Raw genomic sequence first — 22,099 nt, 5'->3', positions numbered from 1 at the left:
ATCAAATATAGGGCAGAAATAAGATAATAAGCAGTTATTCAATGGATTGGAAACTGCTCAATGTCAAATTCATAGGATTCTTTATAATCGCTTTCAAGTATTCAAGTTAAATATCACTGTAAGTTAAAAAAAAGGATTTTCTATTCATATGTGTATTTCTAGTCAGAATGAGAACTAATGCCTAATATAAATATTTTGGGTGTTTTACTTATCTAACATGCATTAAAAATAACATGGGATCACACCGTTACTATGTAAGAACTTACTGAAAAGTATGATTAAACTATTGGTTTATGATTTAAATCCCAACTGTGCAGATTTGCTCTCCTATACATTTAAATCAGCTTGTATTTCTGGAGTAACATAATTTCAAAGATGTCCTTATATACTACCAATGTCTTACTACACACTAGGCCTGGTCAGTGCTACTTTTTATGAATCATTGGAAAGGTGTGAGCCAGAGCACATTACCCTCCAGCAAGCTGTGAAAGGGAATGGACTCCGTGAGTGTGAATGGGGAGCAAATGGCAGCTAAGGGCAGACTCTCCAGGCATGTCTCAGCAGCACAGTGGAGCAGCAGATGTTGTGGCAGACCTTGGATTACATTTTTTTTAACATATGGTCTTCACTCCATCTTAAGGCTGTTCAACAGCGTTTTATAAATGTTAAACATTCTCAGAAATGGTTGTCTACCAGACTTACAAGAGATGAAGTCAGCAACCAATTCTAACAATGGCTAGCTCTTCATTATACCCAAAGCTTAATATGGTGGTTCGATCAAACACTATTAAACTCTGGAAATTTTCTGTGAAAAAAAAAAAATGTCCCTGAGAAATCATTTTATCTGCAAAATATTTTCTAAGAGAAGATCTGGACACAGCACATTTCAGAGATTTGGGTAAAGGTCTTTTTCTAAGGAAATTCTATATACCCTTAACCTGAATACAAAGACAAGGAACCAATATACTTCTAGGAATGGGTCAGGTGTATATTTCTCAGCAGATTTGTCCCCCAGACATGATAGATATGATGGATAGAATTTGACCACCTTGGGTTGAAGTCTCAAAGTGTGTAGTCTTGCTGGGTGGTGGTGGTGGTGGTGGTGGTGGTGGTGGTGGTGGTGGTGGTGGTGGTGGTGGTGGCACACTCCTTTAATCCCAGCACTCGGGAGGCAGAGCCAGGTGGATCTCTGTGAGTTCAAGGCCAACCTGGTCTACAGATCGAGATCCAGGACAGGCACCAAAACTACACCGAGAAACCCTGCCTCGGGAAAAAAAAAAAAAAAAAGTGTGTAGTCTTTCCTAGTAGCAAAGATGAGTTCCTATGAGCTTTATATGTAAATTAAATGAACTCCCATAACACATTTGTGGGCATGAACAGTCAAAGCTGAGAACTCTTCACTCAGCCAGCTGACGACAAACATAAAATAATCAAAAATAAAGAGAGATAAGATTTAGTTCCTTTTATTTTAAATTAGATATTTTTGGAATTAACATAGTCTGAGTGTCTTCAAATATTTCCTAATCCTCCTGTAACTGCTTTATCTGCACTATCGGAGAAAAAATTGAAAGAGAAATAACGTGAAAGAAAAGCAAACCAATTTTTGTAATTGCAATACCTGTAAACTGAAATTTTTAATGGTTGTGTTGTTTTTATTTGCCTCATAAATATGCAGATGTGTTCCTCCTTTAACTGTGTTCTGCTTCGTTCTCTATGAAAAAAAAAATAATGTACAATCTGCACTTTATTCCCAGAACCCATAAAGAACAGATGGGCATTCTGACTAGTGATACAAATTAAGCCATATAAACTGGAGAAAAAAAGCTCCAAAATGAAATAACAAAATAAAATACAGCATTTACCCAAAAACCTAGTTCAAAGGGTTAAAAGCTACACAGTATTAAAATATAATTTCAATGCAAGTCCATGCATGTGTATAATTATAAATTATAGGTCATATTTCCTATTTACCTAGGCTCTTTTCTTTTTCACACCAATCATTGCACATTAGCAAGACAAGATTGGGCACAAATTGACAAGTTAATTGCCCACACATTAGAATTCCCATATTTCTAGAGTGTGAGTAAAATTGCAAATTAAAATTCTAATTTGTATGTCTTTCCAAAGGTCACATTGTCCCACAGGAACTTGCAAGTGAAGAGAATGGAAGAAGTAACTCTCAAGCAGTTTAGTGGAGAAGTTGATTTTACAATTTGCAGTTTGCAGAAATTTTTATAAGCCTTTGGTTTTTGTTGTTGTTGTTGTTGCTGCTGCTGCTGCTGCTGCTGCTGTTTTTGTTTTTAGGAATTTAGAAGCTGTCGTGGCCTGGAATGGGGAGGTTAAGCTGGAAGAATCTTAGAGCAAATGCTATATTGTTCTCACCAATGGATAACAAGTTGAAATTTTATGCTGTTAGGAAATCAAGTGTGTTTTGTTTCTCTGCAATGGAAAAAAAAGAGGAATAATATTATAATCTAATAATGTTTCTTTTCTCTTGTATCCAAAGGCAATTTTGCCTTTACAGTTAAATTTTTAGTCTTTCTTGATTGATACTTAAATGTCTTCTCTATGTCTTGAATATTAGCATATCATCAAATTCTCCTAGGATGGTCTTTAAGACATTGTCACATTCAGGCAAGTCACAGAATGAATACTGAATAACAGTTTACAGCAACCAAATCTAAGGAGAAGCCGGGTGGTGGTGGTGCATGCTTGCTAATCCCAGCACTCGGGAGACAGAGGCAGGAGGAACTCTATGAGTTCGAGGCCAGCCTGATCTACAGAGTGAGACCCAGGACAGGCTCCAAAGCTACACAGAGATACTCTGTCTCGAAAAATAAGAAATTTTTAAAAAAGCCAAAAAAGAAACCCAAAAAACTAAGGAAGAATAGGAAATTCCAACCCCACTAAGCAGATATCAATGCTCATTTGGGGAATTGTAATCTACTGATGAAAAATTAAGCCAACTAAACAAATTTACCATGTACTAATTTTATACAATTCCATCACAAAATATTAAAACTAGGCAGGATTACTAAATAAAAAATCTGGTATAAGCCAATGAATGTATGAAATTTTAAGTCTCTGTGCCCTTTTAAGTTACAGATATTGGGAAACGTGTAAGAGGAACTGCCAGGAATCTAATGAAAAGAATCACCCACTGTATCCATGAGCAGCAGCCCTCTACCCCTGCCAGGAGCTCAGAGAAACAGGGACCCGATTGTTGAATCATTTTTAAAGGCTATGGGGCTTGAGTAGATGGAGGGGGAAATCATTTCCAAGCCAGAGTCACTGTTGAGAACTGGAAAGGAGCCAGTTTCATAGAGGGCTGCCACATATTCACAGATGCTGGCAGCTGGCCCAAGATTCATGGGTCAGAGATAAAGGACAGTTTCTAATTCATAGTGTTAGCTACAGCCCGAGTATAAGCATCAATATTCCGAGCCTCCAATATCACAGCATCAAATGATATCTGTACAGGTAGCGGGGCAGGCTGAACAGCTTTGGAAACCCAAGTGTTTATCAGGTGGCAGGAAACCTGTCAGACATTCCTCTGGAAGAGGTTATATTTATCATATAGAGTAATCAAATTTGACTTTCCTCCATTTAAAGACCTATCTGTATTTCCAAAGCTGCTCAGTACAGAGGCATCTTTGAAAATAGAACCTATAACACAGACAGTCTGTACCTCTATTCATAACGTCAACTTAAAATACCCAACGGGAATTATCTCCCAGTCCTGGCCAGGTGATGAAACTACCCGCTATGATACACTCTGGAGCTCATCACTGCTTCTTTAAAATTTTCCAAGAAGCTTAAGATAGCGCAGCTCTCTTTGAATCTTTACATTCTCCATTCTGTCTCCAACTGCTGCACTTTCTCCTCTCATCCCACTTCAGTCTCCTCTAATTTTTGCTTCCGTGTCAGAAATGCTTATTCCCAGGCTCCCACTTCACTCTTGCTTCTTGTGTCTTAATCCTGCTAGAGAAATCCTCCCACGCATAACCTATCACTAAGAGCCCCCTTACCTACTGTGTTGGCTAGTTTGATGTCAACTTGACACCAGCTCGCATCATTGGAGGAGAGGGAACCTCAACTGAGAAAAATGCTCCTACCAGATTGGCCTGTAGGCAAGCTTATGCGCATTTTCTGGATTGATTATGGATGTGGGAGGGCCTAGCTCACTGTTAGCAGTACCACCCATAGCCAGGTGGCCCCGCGTGCTATCAAAAAGCCATGAGGAGCAAGCCAGTAATCAGAGTTCCTCCATGGCTTCTGCTAAAGTTCCTGCCTCCAAGATTCTACCCTGAGTTTCTGTTCTGACTTCCCTCTGTGATAGAATACAAGCTGTAAGCTGACATAAATCCTTTCCTCCCCAAGTTGCTTTTGGTCCTGGTGTTTTATCACAGCAATAGAAATGCTAAGACACCTATTTTATCAAGGTCCTCTGGCACTGACCTAGTAAGGTGATCCTTGGAGAGCACATATTGGTTATGAAACTGATTGTTTCTAGGGATATTTAACACAACCCACACAGATCAACATTATGGGGAAGTGGAAATGGGTGTGGCCCCTTTTCACTTTTTTTTTTCATGAGTTTTCTGGAGAAGGGGAATCATGTTGTTCATATGCAATTTTAGTTAACACTGCACCCAATGTTACCATAGAAACAGGTTTCCATCTGGAACACATCCCATCAATTCTGAAATTATCATTCTACACACCTTCACAAATTAGAATAAATCCAGCAGGTACCCATAATGTCAGCATACAGATGATAAGCTGCATTTTCTCCTTTTATTCAATCATTTTAAAGTCAAGAAGTGAAAAATGATGACTCCTACTTACAAATCTGTAAGAATAAGAAGATATTCAAGGAAAAGCCACTCCCCCTTATTTGTTTTATTCATGAAATAACATTAAAATAGAACAATATGCACCACCTCCAAAAGACAAGGCCATTTTTCTAACGACTAGACAATGATGGGAATTCAGTGTGAAGGAAACAGATAATTTAAACAGCACTAGTCTCCTTAGCGGAGAAACCTGAAAATCTATTTATTGGAAGAACTCCAAATTTGGGAGAACCTTTAAATACTCTCACACCTCTTGTCTTGGGAAGTATTTTAAGCACCTAACATTCCCAAATATAAAGATATTAACAGCTATGGAATTCATGCAAAGTCAGTCACAGACCCCAAGATATGAGGATCATATAATTTGAGGACAATATTGGAAATGCTTTTTTTCTCAGTATTTATAATAAATATTTACAATAATAAAATAAAATTAATTTTAAAAATTAATGAAGTGAATCATCAGCAAAGTAGATCCATCTCAAACGATCATTTGTTAAGGTTTTGCCCATAAAACATGTGTCCCAAATCTCTCCCTGGAGTCCATATGTTTCACAGAAATGTTATCAAAAAAGGTAAGAATGAGACTGAGAGAGAAACCTTGCTCACTCTAGTGTTCTGTGGTGACAGAAGTGTCCTGTAATCTGTGCTGTCCAATACAGTACCCACCAGTCACAAAGGACTATTGAGTTCTTGAATGTAGCTCATGAATGAACAGTTGTACTCTTAAAAATGTTAATTAGTTTGTGACATGTAGTTAGTGGTTTCCATATTTGACCACAAATTTCACAGGTTAATAATTATGCAGTTGGAGTCCCACTGAGAAGTCCTAGGCATTTCACTATTTATTCTATTATCCTTACATGTTGTTGGGTTGGTGGGAAGACTCAGTGTGTTACATTATTTGCTATATAAATCTTAGAGTTGTTGGTATAGCCCAGCTACACAGATCATCAGCTCTGTGATCGAGTCACCTAACCTCACAGGATGAATTTCATCTACTAGTGACAACTGTGCTGGATGATGGTAGCAAATGATACATATAATGTGCTGATTGCTTAGCATGTGCCCATCATAAGGAAGTACTCAGTGAATGCTAGGTGTTAACGCTAATTATTATTACAGAAATATTTTAATAAAAAAATTATTGTTGCTTGTAGAAAATATAGCCAACTTATAACAATTTACACTTCATGCGCCAATGATACCAAGTCAAATCCAAATTGTTCACCAGCATAATTTAAGAGTTAAGGAGTGGAGGAGTAGGCACACTGAGCAAGACCATTTCATTTGCAAACATAAAAAGCTGATTTCCAATCTCCAATACTCATGTAAAAAGCCATAGCTGTACATGCCTGTAACCCCAGCACCTGAGGGCAAAGACAGGTGGTTCCCAGACCTGGCTAGACAGACAGCCTAGCCAAAATGGTGACCTTTCAGTTCAGTGAGAGACCTTATCTTACGGGAATAAGGCAGAAGGCAACAGAGGAAGACACTCAATATCCTTCTCTGGCCTCCACACACAAACACACACACACACACACACACACACACACACACACACACACACATACACACATGCAAACACACACACACACAGCCATGCACACATGCACATACAAACAAGTTTAAGATTTTAAACTCAGAATGATTTCACCAACATTCATAAGACACGGGGTATTCACCATAACATAATCTATCAACTTTTTTCTCAATTTCAATCTCATTAGCAAAAAGTAATCTTCATAAATATGCATTGACCTTGTCTTGGAAACATAGTAGCACAAAAAAGTTACATAGAACAAATATGTCTGTTCAGGAAATCCTATTTCCAATTAATTCAAGATATGCAGTTCATCAGTGACATACATAGCTCTAAAATCAATGCATTTACAGCCATAATTTTATACACACCAAAAGATTAACATGATATTCAAATAAACTAGTGTCCCACATATCTATTACTTCTTAAATTCAATATCAAACAGTAAAACTTTATGCTCCAAGAGTCAGAAGAGCCAGGTGGTGGTGTCACTTGCCTTTAATCCCAGCACTCGGGAGGCAGAGGCAAGAGGATCTCTGTGAGTTCCAGGCCAGCCTGGGCTACAGTGTGAGTCCCAGGAAAGACACAAAGCTACACAGAGAAACCCTGTCTTGAAAAAAAACAAAAAACAAAAACAGGGGGGGGAAAGAGAGTCGGAAGAAACTTTTGAACAAGGGAGAAAATGTTTCTGTAAATTTACAGAAATCCATAAAACCTGAAGCGTCTTAGGTGGAATGCTGTCAGTACCGGCTTAAAACGTTTTTTATTTTATAAATGGACCCGGTGTGTTCTTCTCATCATTTTTCTGGCATCCTAACAGCAGACAAGGACATATTTTTCCAGTGGTGTCTGCTTGGTAAAGTCTAAATAGGTCAGCAAAAGCTCTTCTTTCAACGAACGTTTTAGAAGTCAGAACCTCCTTTATACTTCAAAATAGTCCCACTGGACAGTTGCCGAAAAGCAAACAAGCTAGCGAGTGCTTTGCTCTGGGCTGGATGCTTACCGATCCCAAGGAACAGCAAACCTCCGGTGTCTGCAGTGCAAATTCCTTCTTTAAAAGAGTAAACAATGTTTTTATTAATTCCTTGAGAATTTCATACAGTGTGTTTTGAATATATTCACTCCTCCTGTAGCCTTCCTCTCCACCCTCAACCTTTACATCTCTTCCATTCCAACTCTGAGATTTCTTCTTTTGGTTTTTCTTTCCCCAACGAGTCCAGTGAAAATTCTTTGAAATATTTTATACTAAACTCCCAGTGTGCTTCAAAAGCCTCCTTTAATAGTCAGATAGTTGTACTTAATAATCTACCTCTGGCAGAGAATGGGATTTGGCTTTGTGTTTTTCAAGTACACACATGAAGAGTTTAGCATTTGGGAAAAAAGGAAGGCCAGGGACGGTCTAAGGTTAGAATTTGATATAGAGAAAACAGGAAGAGGACCTGGAAGAAGATTTTCCCAAACTACCACAGCTAGGATGTATGGAGAACCGTCTGTCAAAAGTGACCGACTGCATTTGTGCCTGGTCCTTTTGCAAGAGATGATACTGCTGTGCTGTTGATCTGAACTTTCTCCTAATGCCAGTGCCTGGTAGCAAACGTTTTCACCATGTCTATACCATACTTCATTATGCATAACCCAGATGGCAACTGGAAGGACCCCACTCCTTAAGTGCTAGATAAAATTGTCCTGATCCGAGAATGTCCAAAACCCACCCTAGGGCTATGTCGATTTTCAGTTAATCATCTCAACACCCTTGCTGCTTTTGTGCCCTGCATCTAGGAACATATCTTTATTCCACTGTGTAAACACGATGCCCACTCACAGGGAATAAGTAGAACTGACAGGTTTCATTGGTAATGGATAACTAGAGAAAAGGTCACATCACTCCACATCTTCAAAAATCTATCATGAACTAAATAAATGTCTTTGGTTCCTGCTACAAGGTGAGGTGGTCCTATGGGGTTGAGGTAACTAGGGGACACCAACAGGGAAGACCCCTGCCATGGACTAAGAGGCAGATAATGAGTGTACCCAGGTGAGATCATTTGACACCCACTGAGTTCTAAACAGTAGTCATGAATCTTCAACCTGTAAAGTTGTGCCCTAAACTCTTCATCTTGGAATAGGTCCAGACTGTTGTGGCATAAAACAGGAATGTTAAAAATAAAATGAGATTAGTGATTGAAATGGGAGCCTAGAGAGATGACTTGGCAGTTAAGAACACTTCCTGCTCTTGCAGAGGACCAGAGTTTGGTTTCCAGTACCCAGATCAGGCATTCACAACAGCCTGTAACTCTGGCTGCAGGGAATCTACTCTTCCGGCCTCCCACTGCATGCATGTGGTGCACATACAGACAAGCAGGCACACATGTATACATATAAATTTAAAATTTTAATATAAAAATTAAAAATAGTAACATATGCACACCACCCAGCCATTAGAAATGATAACAAATAAAATTAAATGGCCACAAGTTTAGGTACAACTAGAGGTAATTCTTCTACTCCTCTGCCACGTTCCATATATCGTCACGGTGTGATGAAGGAAAGTCAGCTCTGGGAAAGACAGAATGATGTTCTAGAGGAGAGGTCAAATACAATGTTCCAAGAAGCACCAGAATACACACTCAAGTATTCTGAGAGTAAGAAGACAAAGTAAGAAAAAGGCTGCCAACACAGATACACACATGTGTCTCTATAGAGAAAAGTCTATGGAGAAATTAATCAGAAAAACTGCTGAACACAGCCTATATTTCAACTCCCAAAATAAAAAATGGATGGGAGGAAGGAGAGGGAAGGAAGAGGAGAGGGGGAGGGAAGGGGAAAGAAACCTGACTGTGGCCTAAGGCCAATCTCTTGATAATTGAAATACAACTTTTAAATGTAATACAGCCTCCTCATTAAATTCTAAACACTGGTTTGTTTTGAATTCTCAAAATACTTCCAGTTCCCCTCATGGAGGAGAATTAGCAATAATCCCATTTAGGAAGTAAGCCACAAGGGCAAAGAAGAAAGCATTAAGACAGGGCAGTCAGAATATACACTTAAAAGAGCCTTGTAACCTTGAATTAAGTGCAAAGCTAAATATGGTGTCTCATCTCATTGCTCTGCTCGGGAGCCAACACCACAGAAAAGCAAACTGAAACGAACAGGGTTCTTTGATTAATTTTCTAGTACACGCAGTTAAAACATCACACTGGCAGTATGATTAAAATTACGACAGATGGAAATGATAGTATCTTCATAAAGATTCCAACATACCCTTGCGGGATCCAGAATGCTCTTATTTAAGTATCATAACTAATTTTAATATGATTTACATTTTTGCATCTGCTACTGCAATCAAGTTGCCTGGTTAGTGAGGGTGACTCATCTAATCCAGATCTAAGGTTCTATTATAAGAAATTTTCTATTCAAATTACTATATATTTCTGTGATAAGTGTCAGTAGCTTTTATGGCTCTACTCTAATCAGGTAAAGTTTGTCTAATCCTCTAAAAGAAATTCTTTAAGTAAATAGCTTCACAGAATTTGATGTTGAGCCAAGCCAACCAAGTAGTGCAGGCCAGCTGGGAGACTGAGGTAGGAGTGTCACAAATTTATGGACTGCCGGAACTATTAATCAAGTTTGAGGGAAGCCTGGGCAACATAGTGAGATTCAGTCTCAAAATACAAAAGTTAAAGGAAAACTGGAGGTATTCGTGTCAGAGTGCTTACATGGCATACATAAGGCCTAGATCCAATTGCTAATACAGAAAAAGCCAAAAAAAAAAAAAAGTCTTAAGGTGAAAATAATGTACAGTACATTGGCGTTTATTTAATACCTCTAACCAAATATGGCAACTCAGTACTATGGTATGTTAGAGCATCAGTTGCTTAGCCTCTACCATCCTTTCTAAGCACAAATTCTCTCTACGTTCAGATTTGCGAAACTAATAGCACATGTAATCTGCTCCAAGCACACAGTGGAATGATAGGCATGGGATAATACTTCCAGATTTCATAGTCCCAAACAATGGCACTATACAAAGAACTGTTGATCCCAAGAAAATTTGAAAGTCAGCCAGACAAAATCCAGGTCAGGCTTGCCTACAGCCCAATCTTATGGAGACATTTTCTCAGTTGAGGTTCCCTTCTCTCTGATGACTCTAGTTTATGTCACGTTGGCATACAACTAGGCAGTACATATAGTTTTGCTAGCCTGTGTGTTAGTCTAGTCAAGTTACCCTAACAAAATCACCAGTACAGAGTAGCTTAGAAGAAATTTGCAGATGCCTTTAGGAGGTAGGACATTTAAATAAGAGCGTAGAAATAGGAGGTTCATGATGAGAATCATGCTCAGTTTTACTCAGCATAGTTAAGTCCTAGTGAAGGTGAGCAGCAAAGAGAAAGAATTTCCATAGATTGAAAACCTGAAAAACTCTATCTCAAAATTAGTTGAACTGATGAATTAATTCAACAAACTTTCAGGACACAAAATCAACCTTAAAACTTCAGTAGCATAGCTATATTTTAAGAGCAAATTATCTGAAATTTTTAAAAAAGGGTGCAACCATGGTTGTAATAATTTCAAAAATAGAAAAATAGTAATATTAAGAAATAAATTTAATCAAAGATGAAAATTTCCTATAATGGAGATTATAAGATACTGACACATTGGGACAAAATGTATGATAAAAGCAATGTAAAGGAGGAAGGATTTGCTTTGGCTCACAGTCACAGGAAGTAGTCCATCATGGCAAGAAAGGTGTGACTAATACACCAGCTTGATAAATACAAGAAGACAATAATATCTTACAGCTCCTTCTTACATGGTACCAACCAGGATGCAGGGAGCTAGACACTATACCAGAAGCAGGCCAGTCTACAACCTTCAAGGTCCACCCTTAATGCTCTATATCTGACAGTGACGAGGAAATCACGTGGTTGGGTTTAGAGTCAATGAGAAGTTAGAACAGAAAGGCAATAAAAAGACCGGTCACATAGGAGAAGGTCTCTCTCTCAGGGGAAGGATGTCAGTGAGTGTAAGCTAAAGTATTGGCTAGTGATCCGATCTCTTGGGCTTTTAACTCTGTATTTGACTCTGTGTTTCTTACTTAATAAGACCATTTAGAACCTCATCTACAGAATAGTAACATGAACAGGTCCTAGTCAAATCCCTGAAAGTGTTGGTTCTTTCTCTATGAAATTTGGTGAGGCTGGCCTTAATTCTTGGGGATTTATGAATATCTTCATTCCCACCAAAGGGGCTTGTGAAGCTCTTCTAACAGCATCCACTTTGCAGTCCAAACTCTTCCACGTTCCTTCCACAAACCAGTCGCTACAAACCACACAGTCAGATTTCTTCACAAAAATGATCTAATTTCTTGACACCAGTTTTCTGTATTAATCACCTGCCTCTTCACCGTGACCAAATACTTGACAGCAACAAATCAGAGTTCGTTCTGCCTCACAGTTCTGAGTGGTGGTGAAGGAATGGCTGCTAGAGATGTTTGGCCAATGATGGCAGAATTGTGAGCCAACTGTTTGTTACACAGTGCTGATCAAGAAGCGAAGAGCTAGGCCAGAGACAAGCCAACTGAAACTCTCAAGGCCCACACCAATAGCCCAATGTCCACCAGCTAGGCCCCATGTCCAAGAGGTTCCACAACCTCCCAAAACAGTGTCACCATCGGGGGACAAAGTATCCAAACACATGAAGCCATGGAGAAAATTTTACACTCAAACCATAACATATAATAATAATAATAATACATGATATTAGCATGAAAACAGACACAGCTGGAAAGGGGTTTGAGTGTTTGTATCATAAAAAAAATTATGAGAAATAAATAGGTTTAACCCAGTTTAAACACTCTGTTATGTCGACATGGTTTAAAGCATTACATGGTACCAAAATAATGTTCGCCATGTTGATATTTTATGTATAAGAAGAGAGAGGGGGTAAGAAAATAGAGAAACGTAAAATGAGGATGTCCAGCATGATTAATGCTGCCCAGACATAATTGTGGTCAGAAGGATGGTTGAACCATGAAATGTTGGAGTTTTCTCCAGCGGTTGTATTAAAGCAGAGGATGAATCAAGGGAGGTGAGGGTGGAGGTGAAATCTCAGACACAATCCAGCCTCTGAACTGTATCTGAAGCATTTTCTTCATATCTAAAACATCTCTTCCATAAGGAAGAGCACTTTTTAATTATCCATGGGCATGTATTATTCAGCAGACTCTATCTTTGAACCATAATTCATGCTCAAGTCCCTAGGAGTTGAAAGTACAGAGGAGAACTTATAAGAATTTGAACACTCTGCTTGGGAGGCAGTTGAGGGTGCATGAAAGGCTGCTTCCTTTAGATGTGATGTACTTTATTATGAAGGCTGATTCTTGCTCACTGCAATACTCCAAAGGAACTAAACATATTAATCTAATTATGATGTTCACAAAACTCCTAGCAGACATCAGCAAGCCTCAATTATTTTCAGAAGTTCTGCTTTCAAATTGAATTTGAAGTGTGATAAAATTCCCTTTCCCATTTTTTAATTTGTATTAAAAAATTTTTATACAGCATATTTTGATCGTATTATCCTCCCCAATGTCTCCCACTTTGTTTTGTTTTGCATTTTTTGTCTTATTGATTTCTTGTTTGTCCATTTGTTTCCCTTTCCTATTTTATAAACTGAAATAAAGACATTTTAAGCTTATTCAAAAATGACCATCCTTCTTCCTCTGTGTAGCTTAAATTTCAAAAACTGTAAAATGTTACATACTTTTATTTATATCCAAAGATACAAAAATAATGAATTTCATTTGAATACTTCTGAACACAATAAAGGAGAGAAAAGAAATCGTTTTATTTTTTTTCCCCAGTACCTTTCAAACACTGTTAAATTTCCCTTTCCATCTATCCCAGGCAGTTCTCATGGCTTTCTGGTCACTTTGAATATTTAAACACTCCAGGCCAGTCTAGGCCAGTTTACTACTTCAGATCCTATCTTCCACTTTGTATGCACATCCTCATCTTGCAAAGCACTAGCTAGTCCTAGTCTGAAGGACATGGAGTGTGCCCATGACAAAGTGGCTGCTTTTTCACTCCTTCAAAGCTATGTGAAAGTATTATATTTAAAATACGAGGTGGTAGCTAAAGTGGAGACCAAGACAGTAAGTACTCATCAAATATCCATGTCCTTGTATACATTCTCAAGGCCTCCGGTATCCACCGAGGAGAGAGGCGATTAGTCCTGAGCAAATGAGTGTGAGCAGAATACAGATCTAGTCTGGTCTATTCTGTCTGATCTGTTCTGGGCAGATGAAATCAAGTGTACCTTCCACGTTACACACTCTCTATGGCTATCAGACCAAAGACAGAATGCTTACTTCCTGCATGGGAGCACTGAACATTCAGTCCTGGAGACTGGCCCCCTGGGTTGCCATTAAAAAGGAACAGTTGGGGGCTGGAGAGATGGCTCAGAGGTTAAGAGCACCGACTGCTCTTCCAGAGGTCCTGAGTTCAATTCCCAGCAACCACATGGTGGCTCACAACCATCTGTAATGAGATCTGGCGCCCTCTTCTGTATACATAATAAATAAATAACTCTTAAAAAAAAAAAAAAAAAAAAAAAAAAAGGAACAGTGCAAGAAAGCTGCCCAGCCAACTGCTGGGCATAAAATGAACGACATGAGCCGGGCGGTGGTGGCGCACACCTTTAATCCCAGCACTTGGGAGGCAGAGCCAGGAGGATCTCTGTGAGTTCGAGGCCGGCTTGGGCTACCAAGTGAGTTCCAGGAAAGGCGCAAAGCTACACAGAGAAACCCTGTCTTGAAAAAAAAACAAAAAAAAAAAAATGAACGACATGAAAGTGTGGCAGCCTCTGCTAAGCCACTAAGAGACCAGTATTTATTTGCTAGGACTGTTTAATCTATTCCAACCTGGTTTGCACAACAAGCCCGGGAGACGACACAGAGCAGACAGAAATCAGGCTACACCGGAAACCTCTGGCCAGAGGACAGGAGGATAGACCAACTGTGTGAAAGTATAATGAACTCATATCAACTTTCCTACACACAGGTGAGAAGGAACCAGGGAAGAGGAATGGCGACAAAAAGAATAGGAGAAAGTGGATCTGTTTCATGTGAAGATGAAAGGTTGAGATTAATTATAGAAATGAAAAGACATGTTTTTGAAGGAATCCTTGCTCAGAGACAAGAGCAAATGAAATAACCTGGGAGACTATATAGAGAAATTATGAAAAGGGTTGCAGAAAACCTATTTAATTAAGAAACATGGACCATTTTGCCTATTTCCTGACAGAGGTGCAATCAAAGGAATTTCCAAGTGACTGAGTTTCTATTAATCTTCTTGCACGCTTAAATTTATTCAGCTTTATCCTCCACAGACCACACATAATACTTATTCTTAATTTATGGTAAGCCTGATATCTTCTAAATCTTACATGCTTTTAATGCAACTCTAGGCACAGTTATTCATGCTCCATGCGCACTAGCAATACTGGAAACTCAGATTGGGAGCTGCAGAAGTTTGCAAGAGTTTCCCAACCTGAACTGAATAGAAATCCAACAGCATCAGTCACAGGTTTTACAGAAAGGTGATTTGTTTGAGCTGAGCCATCAAATGGAAGGGGGGAAAAATCTAAAGAATCTGAGAAATCATTGGCAAGATATAACTTACAGAACACTGTGTTCTCTCTCTGCTTTGCATTAAAGAAATAGAAAATGGATGGAGAGAATACGCAGAAATGTACCAGCTCCTAAATTTTGGTAAGTTATAATATCCCTTCCCTCCTGTCTCTTTTCACTCTCTCACTAAATTTTTAAACCGTAATTACCAAATTAGAAGATGTGTAGACACGCAAGTTTACTGTTCTTGAAATTTTAATCAATATAGAGACTTACAAATACCAATTTACTTTATATACAATAGTATCGGTCTTTAGAAAGAGGCGGTGATCTGGTGTCAGTGGACCCATCAATTGGCTAGACTTTAGCATCTTCAAGTGTTGCTTTAAGAACACTGAATAACAGTCAGTTGGTTCCCCGTGCATTTGATAACTAATTAAGCCTGTCTGTTCTTTCTTTAAAGTTTGTTTATATCTGCCCTCTTCTTTATTCATACTGTATCACACTCTATTTAAATTTCTCATAACCCTACTGTTAGATCTTGTAGCTCTCCAGACTTCCCATCACAGGCTATGATAATGGCCCTTTCAGGTATTATCTTCATTATAATGGTTTCAGATATGAGCTTCATTATAACTGTTATATAACATATATAACATGTGTTGTGTTGTTATATAAAGTTAGCTCCAAGTTAAAAGTCTTTAAAACCTTCGGTGCCTCCCCATCATGTACATAGGTTACGTACATGTATTCCTAAGAGGCTTCAAGACCATTTTAAAAGGCACTAAAATTCTGTGCAATCTTTCAAATGATGCACATTTTTTGTTGGTGACAAGGTCCAGTTTTCAAAATTCTCCTTGAAGCCCTAAAAGTAATTATAAACATATATCTATTAGGTAAAATCAAAATTCAATGACCAGCGTTCAAGAGATGAAGTCAAAGCCAGGCATGGTGGTGTACACTTTTAATTCCAACACTTAGAAGGCAGAATCAGGTACATCTCTGTCCTAGTGAGTTCCAGGCCCAACATGGTGAGCTGTCTCAAAAAACAAAACAAAAAATATGTGAGATGGAGTCAAAGAGCTGGAACCAGAGAGACATCTCAATGGATAAAGTCAAATGTTTGCTGTGTAAACAGGACGACCTGGGTTTGGACATTCAGAACCTGTGCAAATGAGGAGGTACCGATGTGCACCTGTGACCCCAGCAGACAGGCAGATCCCAGGTGCTCACAGACTGGCCAACTAGCATGGGTTGTCTATGCTATTGCCCACCACACTTCTAGGAACAAGTGTGACAAAAGCGTTGGCCAGAAGCAACAGGAAACTTTCATTCAGAGTATTTAAATCATCCAGTTCTTCTGAATCTATATGATATCAAATGGAAGTCCACAAGCAGTCACACAGAAATCAACAACAGATGTGACTCTTACAGATCGACAATCCTGAAAGACTATGTAGAAACTCTGTTCACATACAACCAGTGGAAAGGCAAAGGCTTGCTCATCAAGACGCGTGTAGCTAAGAATATTGTACCCTTCATTTAGTTGAATATGTACAAAAGTTAGGGGGAGAAAAAGGAAAGCCTGGTGTCTCTCTTAGGACCTGGGCCATTCACTGCCATTCACTGCCCAGCCCCACTAATAGTTGTTTGGATGATCTTTTAGGACAAGCATCCTAGGACTAGAAACTCTAGTTATGCCTCCTGAAGGTCATAGCCACTTAATTAGCCTCTCTGAGTCTTCATAACCCTCACTGGGAGACTTTCTGACTCTCCTGCCAGCCTCTCCTCTCCATTTTTATCTTCTAATTTGACCTTTCTCTACCATCCACACTGGCAGCTCTCTGCTGCCCCCTTCTGTTATCAGTCTGTAACTACCATAGCAGCCTGGTCATAAGTCTTGCTCAAAACCCATGACTTGGGTCTTCCTCTTCTAGCCTGAGAGTTTCTTTGAAATGTGGATACCTCTTCGTGCTGAGCACTTTGGTTTGGCTCCAGAAATAACGTGCTACCCTAAATTTTCTTCATAACTTCTGACTCAACACTTGAGAATTGTTATGAATCTCTTCTTTATCTCACGAACAATGAACAGATTCAAAGAGACAACTCAGGAAATCTGCATCCTTTTCTGTTCTGATTAATTCTTATGGAAAACCATACCCTTACAAACTCTCAAGTCTCGATGGAAGCTGTCTATTCACATTGCAAGTTGTAGCATCTCACTTCCATGGAAGTCCTAATTTGTTCTGTTTTTCTTTCCAAGACCTGTGCATGTACATCGCTCCTGCCTTATCTGACCCTGGTATTCAACTGACTAGATCATGCGACTCAAACTTCTATGGGGTAAATCATGTATGCTGGCCTAAGAAGGGCAAACTATTATTTTCCATGTACATGTCCATACACTGATGGAGATTCATCAAAACTGGAAAAATTGTATTTAGTCACATCTAAAGAACAGGAAACTATGCATACAAACTGAGATAATAGTGAAAGTAGACATATATGTATATATAGGTATGGACATTGGCAAAGAGTTTTCTATAGTAGCCTCCACCCTAGATCATATGATGGTGAGTTGAAATTTGCTAAGGAAACAAAACAACAACAACAAAACCCAGATCTTTTCCTTCAGAATGCCGTTGCCCCAACAACAAACTTGTTGACTTTCTTTGGTAAACATGGTAGAATTTGATCCTGTGTTCACCCTCCATCGTCACCACCATACAGCCCTACTTAACAATAAACAACCAGACGGCTTATAACACACACGGCCATCAGTCTGTTTTCTACAGGGACAGAAAACTTCACCATCACTTACCAACCACATGATCTATTCAGGGTTAATTTTTGAGCTTACGCGTTCTAAACTCATCCATAGTAATAACATTTTGGTTCATTTGAATATAAATTCAGCAACTGAGTATATCTGGGGTTGGTTTATTAAAATTCTTACCTGAGTTATCACTGAAGAGGTTACCTACATCTCTAACATGACTTTTCTAAACATAAATGTACTTTTACTGAGAAGTGAGCTAAAATGAGTCCACAATAAAAAAAATCCCTTCATCTCTCTCTTTTAAACAACTGTATCTTATTTTACACTTTAAATTGACCTTGGACATTTTCCACTTTTTTTTTGGAAGGATATTTCACTTTTATTTTAAAGTTCGTCGTTCCTCAATATTAAATGGTGCTCATCACTTTTTTATAGATCCGTTAGCCTTTAGTTTAGCTTTAATGTTAGAATAAAAATGGACTTTCATGACTTTTTTTAATATCCTTTTAGTCTATTAATATGCCAACAGAAAGTACATAGGAGGATGTAAGTGAAGGTCTGAAGCTGGGGTCAAAAGGATCAGGGAATTTCCCATCATGCTTGCCATACAAAACATAGAGGAAGCCCAAAGACAAGAACCCAGATGTCCCAGGAGCTGGTGCGTCTGAGGAACACAAGCTTTCACACGACACAGTGATCTGTTCCTTCCATTATCTATGTTGGTGTGACCTAAAGGAGGAGAAGGAGAAACTGTAAATTATATTAGTTTTCTAATTTTAATAAAGCATTTTTTCTGTCACTGAATTAAACCAGCTGATTGGATCAATTTTATGTTGCCAATTTTATCGAAGCAGATTATTCTGAAGTACGTGTAGCTTGTTATGAAATATAACATTCTTACTTATAACACAATTTTAAAATAGCATCATTAGAATGTTGCCAGTAGATGAAGACATTAATAACATTGGACTTTACATATCCTAAGAAAGGAGACAGGCTATTCTTGACTTTGAATGTGACAGACAGAATTTCATCAATCATATAAACAAGAACATGGTACAGAGACCCATCACTATTCAAAACTCCAATTCGTTAAAGTTTAATTTAAAACAGTGACTGTAGCTGGGTAGGGATGGTGCTTGTGCATGCCTTTAAATCCATCATTTGGGAGGCAGAGTCAGTGGGATCTCTGTGAGTTCGAGGCCAGCCTGGTCTACAGAGCAAGTTCTAGGACAGGCAACAAAGCTATACTCAAAAAAACAAACAACCAAAAAAACAGTGACTATAACCACCATTTTATATGTTTGTATATACATATCTTAAAATTGAATATTGTTATTATTACTGAAAAAAATTACCCGATTCTTGAGTTGTCTCCTGTCTATATTAGAAATATGACTATTTTTTAAAAATCAACTGTCACAATTATAAGCTGTTTGGAACTAGTAATAAGTCAATGTGTCTTGCATTCCCCCATTTTTTCCCTGTATTTCGGGCAGCCAACATAAAAAAAATAAATGACTGAGAAATTCATAAAAATTTTATTTAAGCACATAGTTCTGTGCCTGAATTCAAGAATAAACATAAAGTTTAATCATTAACTTATTGATGATTCTTAACATTTCTTAGACATCTGTACACTAACTCTCCGTAGGGAACCAGGAATTCTCCAGTGTTACCACTAGATGGCATTGACTTGGATACTCATCCACCTAAAAGTACGTTAAATCTTAAAGCTCAGGAGGCCTCCTCCATCACACACAAAGAACTACAGGCAACTAAGGAAGGCTGGGGGTGCCCATCCCCAGGGAAGGGCACACTGACTGGTTATCCCATACCAAATAGTCAGCCCTGAAAAACATACGTGCAGGTAACATTATATAGATTGAGCAAGTTGTGTTTATGTATGTAGGAATACATATGAACATAAATATACATGTATGCATGTAACAACAATTAATGAACAAAGAGACCATGAATTTGAAAATGAGCAAGGAGAGTATATAGGAGCGTTTGAAGGGAGGAAAGAGAGGGAGAAATAAAATGCAATTTTATTGTAATTAAAACATAAAAGAAAAAATTTAAAAAGTAATGTTAAATAAGACACAAAATCCTGTGTGTGTAGTGGACATCAAAAAATTTATAATGCCTTGAATCAAAGAAAAAAAGAAGAATTAATAAAGTATTTTCCTTATATCAGATTTAGCTTTCCCACATGAAAATTTAGGATAGTAGAATTTTATAAATTAGCATGTATGGGGATAAGGAAGAAAAGTAGTGGTAAAAATACAGTGTTTTCTGTTAAATTTATCTATTTTTACTGTAATAAATATTACAACAGAATAGTAATGAGAAGAACTATAAAAACTAACCTGTGGTACCCTTTCGAATTCTATATACAGACGTATAAATTACATACACAGGCAACTCTTGGGAGCACACAGTTACGAGTTAGTTAGATATAAATTGAAAACATGTGGACGAGGTGCTTAGGGAGCACTCTGTGTGGCCTACAGAGTGGCAGGCAGGGGTAAGCTAATCTCAATAACTGGAGACAATGGAAGGGACCCAGTGACTGGCTTCCTGCTAGGCATCATAAGGGAGTTTAACAAGAACCTAAGAACAGCCACCCTAGTTTCCTGTTGATGAGAAAGATACCACCATCAATGAGATTGAAAACATTTTCAGGCAGTTTCTAAACCGGGATGACACTGGCATCATTCTCATCAACCTGTACATCACAGAGAGGGTTTCTACATGCCCTTGGTACCCACAAGCACTCTGTTCCCAGCGGATCTGTAGATCCCCTCCAAGTAGCATGTCTATGACTCAGAAAAAGACTCCATTCTGCACAGTACCAAGGGCAAGTTCACTGCCGAAGAACTTCGCTATGGCTCCTCCGCCCTCAACACCCCTCCACTATGAGGTCTCTCCCAGTTTGCTATCCTCTCTTTAAGTTCCAAGCCTTGGTTTCTGGCCCCTCCCCTTCCTCTTTACTGAAAGACTGAAGCTGTTGGGGATCTGCTGTTCAGGCTGTGGCTGGTTAGAGGGAGGAAGCTCAACCCAATCATCTTCCCTCACCACTCACCACCTCTTCCCTGGGTTGTTGAGCATGTCATTATTTGATATTAAAGGAATAGTCTTCTCTCCAGAAAAAAGAAAAAAGATAGAAAGAAAATATATGAGGGCACAGGTGGTACACACCTTTAATCCAAGCACTCGGGAGGCAGAGCCAGGCGGATCTCTGTGAGTTCGAAGCCAGCCTGGTCTACAGAGCCAGATCCAGGACAGGCACTAAAACTACAGGGAGAAACCCTGTCTCAAAAAAACAAAAAAACAACTATTAAACAATTAAAATGTCTCTAAATTTAGTTAATTAATTATAAATCACCATACTAATTTTCACTGCCATTTTAGTAACAGTTTTATTGAGGAAAAAACTCACCTGTATATTCAACCATTGAAACTGCACAATTCCAAGATTTCATACATAGAGCAGGTTGTAAGACCGTGACCACCTTTCATTTTGAAGCATTTCTAACCCCTTAAAAAAAGCCTGTATTCCTTTGCTTTCAATACCTATCCCTGCACACACACACTTCACGACAACCATTCACCTACTTTGTGTATCTATGGGGTTTTTTTTATTACGGAGATCTCACATAAGTAAAACTGTACAATGCATGGTCTTTTGTGACTGGCTCCATTCACTTAGCCTGTTTTCAAGGTTTGCCTATGCTGCATGTGACAACCTCACTCCTTTTCACAGCTGAAAACATTCCACTATGCCTTTTTTAATGCATCCAACAGTTGATGGACATTTAGGTTGTTTCCACCTTTTTGCTTTTTTGAATATTACTGGCATGAACATTAGCATTCAGTTATCTATTTAGGCCTCTGTTTCCAATATTGGAATATGTGCCTACTAGTAGAATCCCCATGGATTCTTGATAACTCTATACTTAGGTTTTAAGGAACTACCAAACCAGTCTTGATAGGCACTCTACCATGCCATAATTCCACCAGCGTGGTATACAAACCTACTTTCTGCTTCTAACAGCCATTTTCTGGGGTAGAGTGTGGTTTGTTTGTTTCTGGTGTTGGGGGTGGTGGTGGTTGATTGATTGGTTTTTTATTTGTTTGTTTTGAGAAAGGATCTTACTGTGTAGTGCTAGCTGGCCTCGAATTCACTATGTAGACCAAGATGGCCTTGAACTCACAGGTCAACCAGCAACTAACCAACCCCTTAGTGCTAGGATTAAGTGTTCCACTGCATTCAATGTGTGTTTGTT

The 22,099-nt window shown here is 38.6% G+C and overlaps 1 long non-coding RNA gene and 1 pseudogene across 1 annotated transcript in view; one reads left to right on the top strand and one right to left on the bottom strand.

The window, feature by feature from the left end:
* Positions 1 to 15,979: 15,979 nt before the first annotated feature.
* LOC143269973 (uncharacterized) overlaps positions 15,980 to 22,099 on the bottom strand; it is a 34,629-nt gene continuing 28,509 nt past the window's right edge. The window contains exon 4 of the long non-coding RNA XR_013046788.1: positions 15,980 to 18,536. This is a non-coding gene — a long non-coding RNA (uncharacterized LOC143269973). The remainder of the gene's footprint in view (positions 18,537 to 22,099) is intronic.
* Positions 19,493 to 20,732, top strand: LOC102906300 (V-type proton ATPase subunit F pseudogene; annotated as a pseudogene).

The sequence above is a fragment of the Peromyscus maniculatus genome, chromosome 21 (genome assembly GCF_049852395.1).
Source record: "Peromyscus maniculatus bairdii isolate BWxNUB_F1_BW_parent chromosome 21, HU_Pman_BW_mat_3.1, whole genome shotgun sequence".
NCBI classification, from domain to species: Eukaryota; Metazoa; Chordata; class Mammalia; order Rodentia; family Cricetidae; genus Peromyscus; species Peromyscus maniculatus.
Note: the sequence above shows the minus strand (reverse complement) of the source record. Positions and strands in the feature narration are given on the sequence as shown.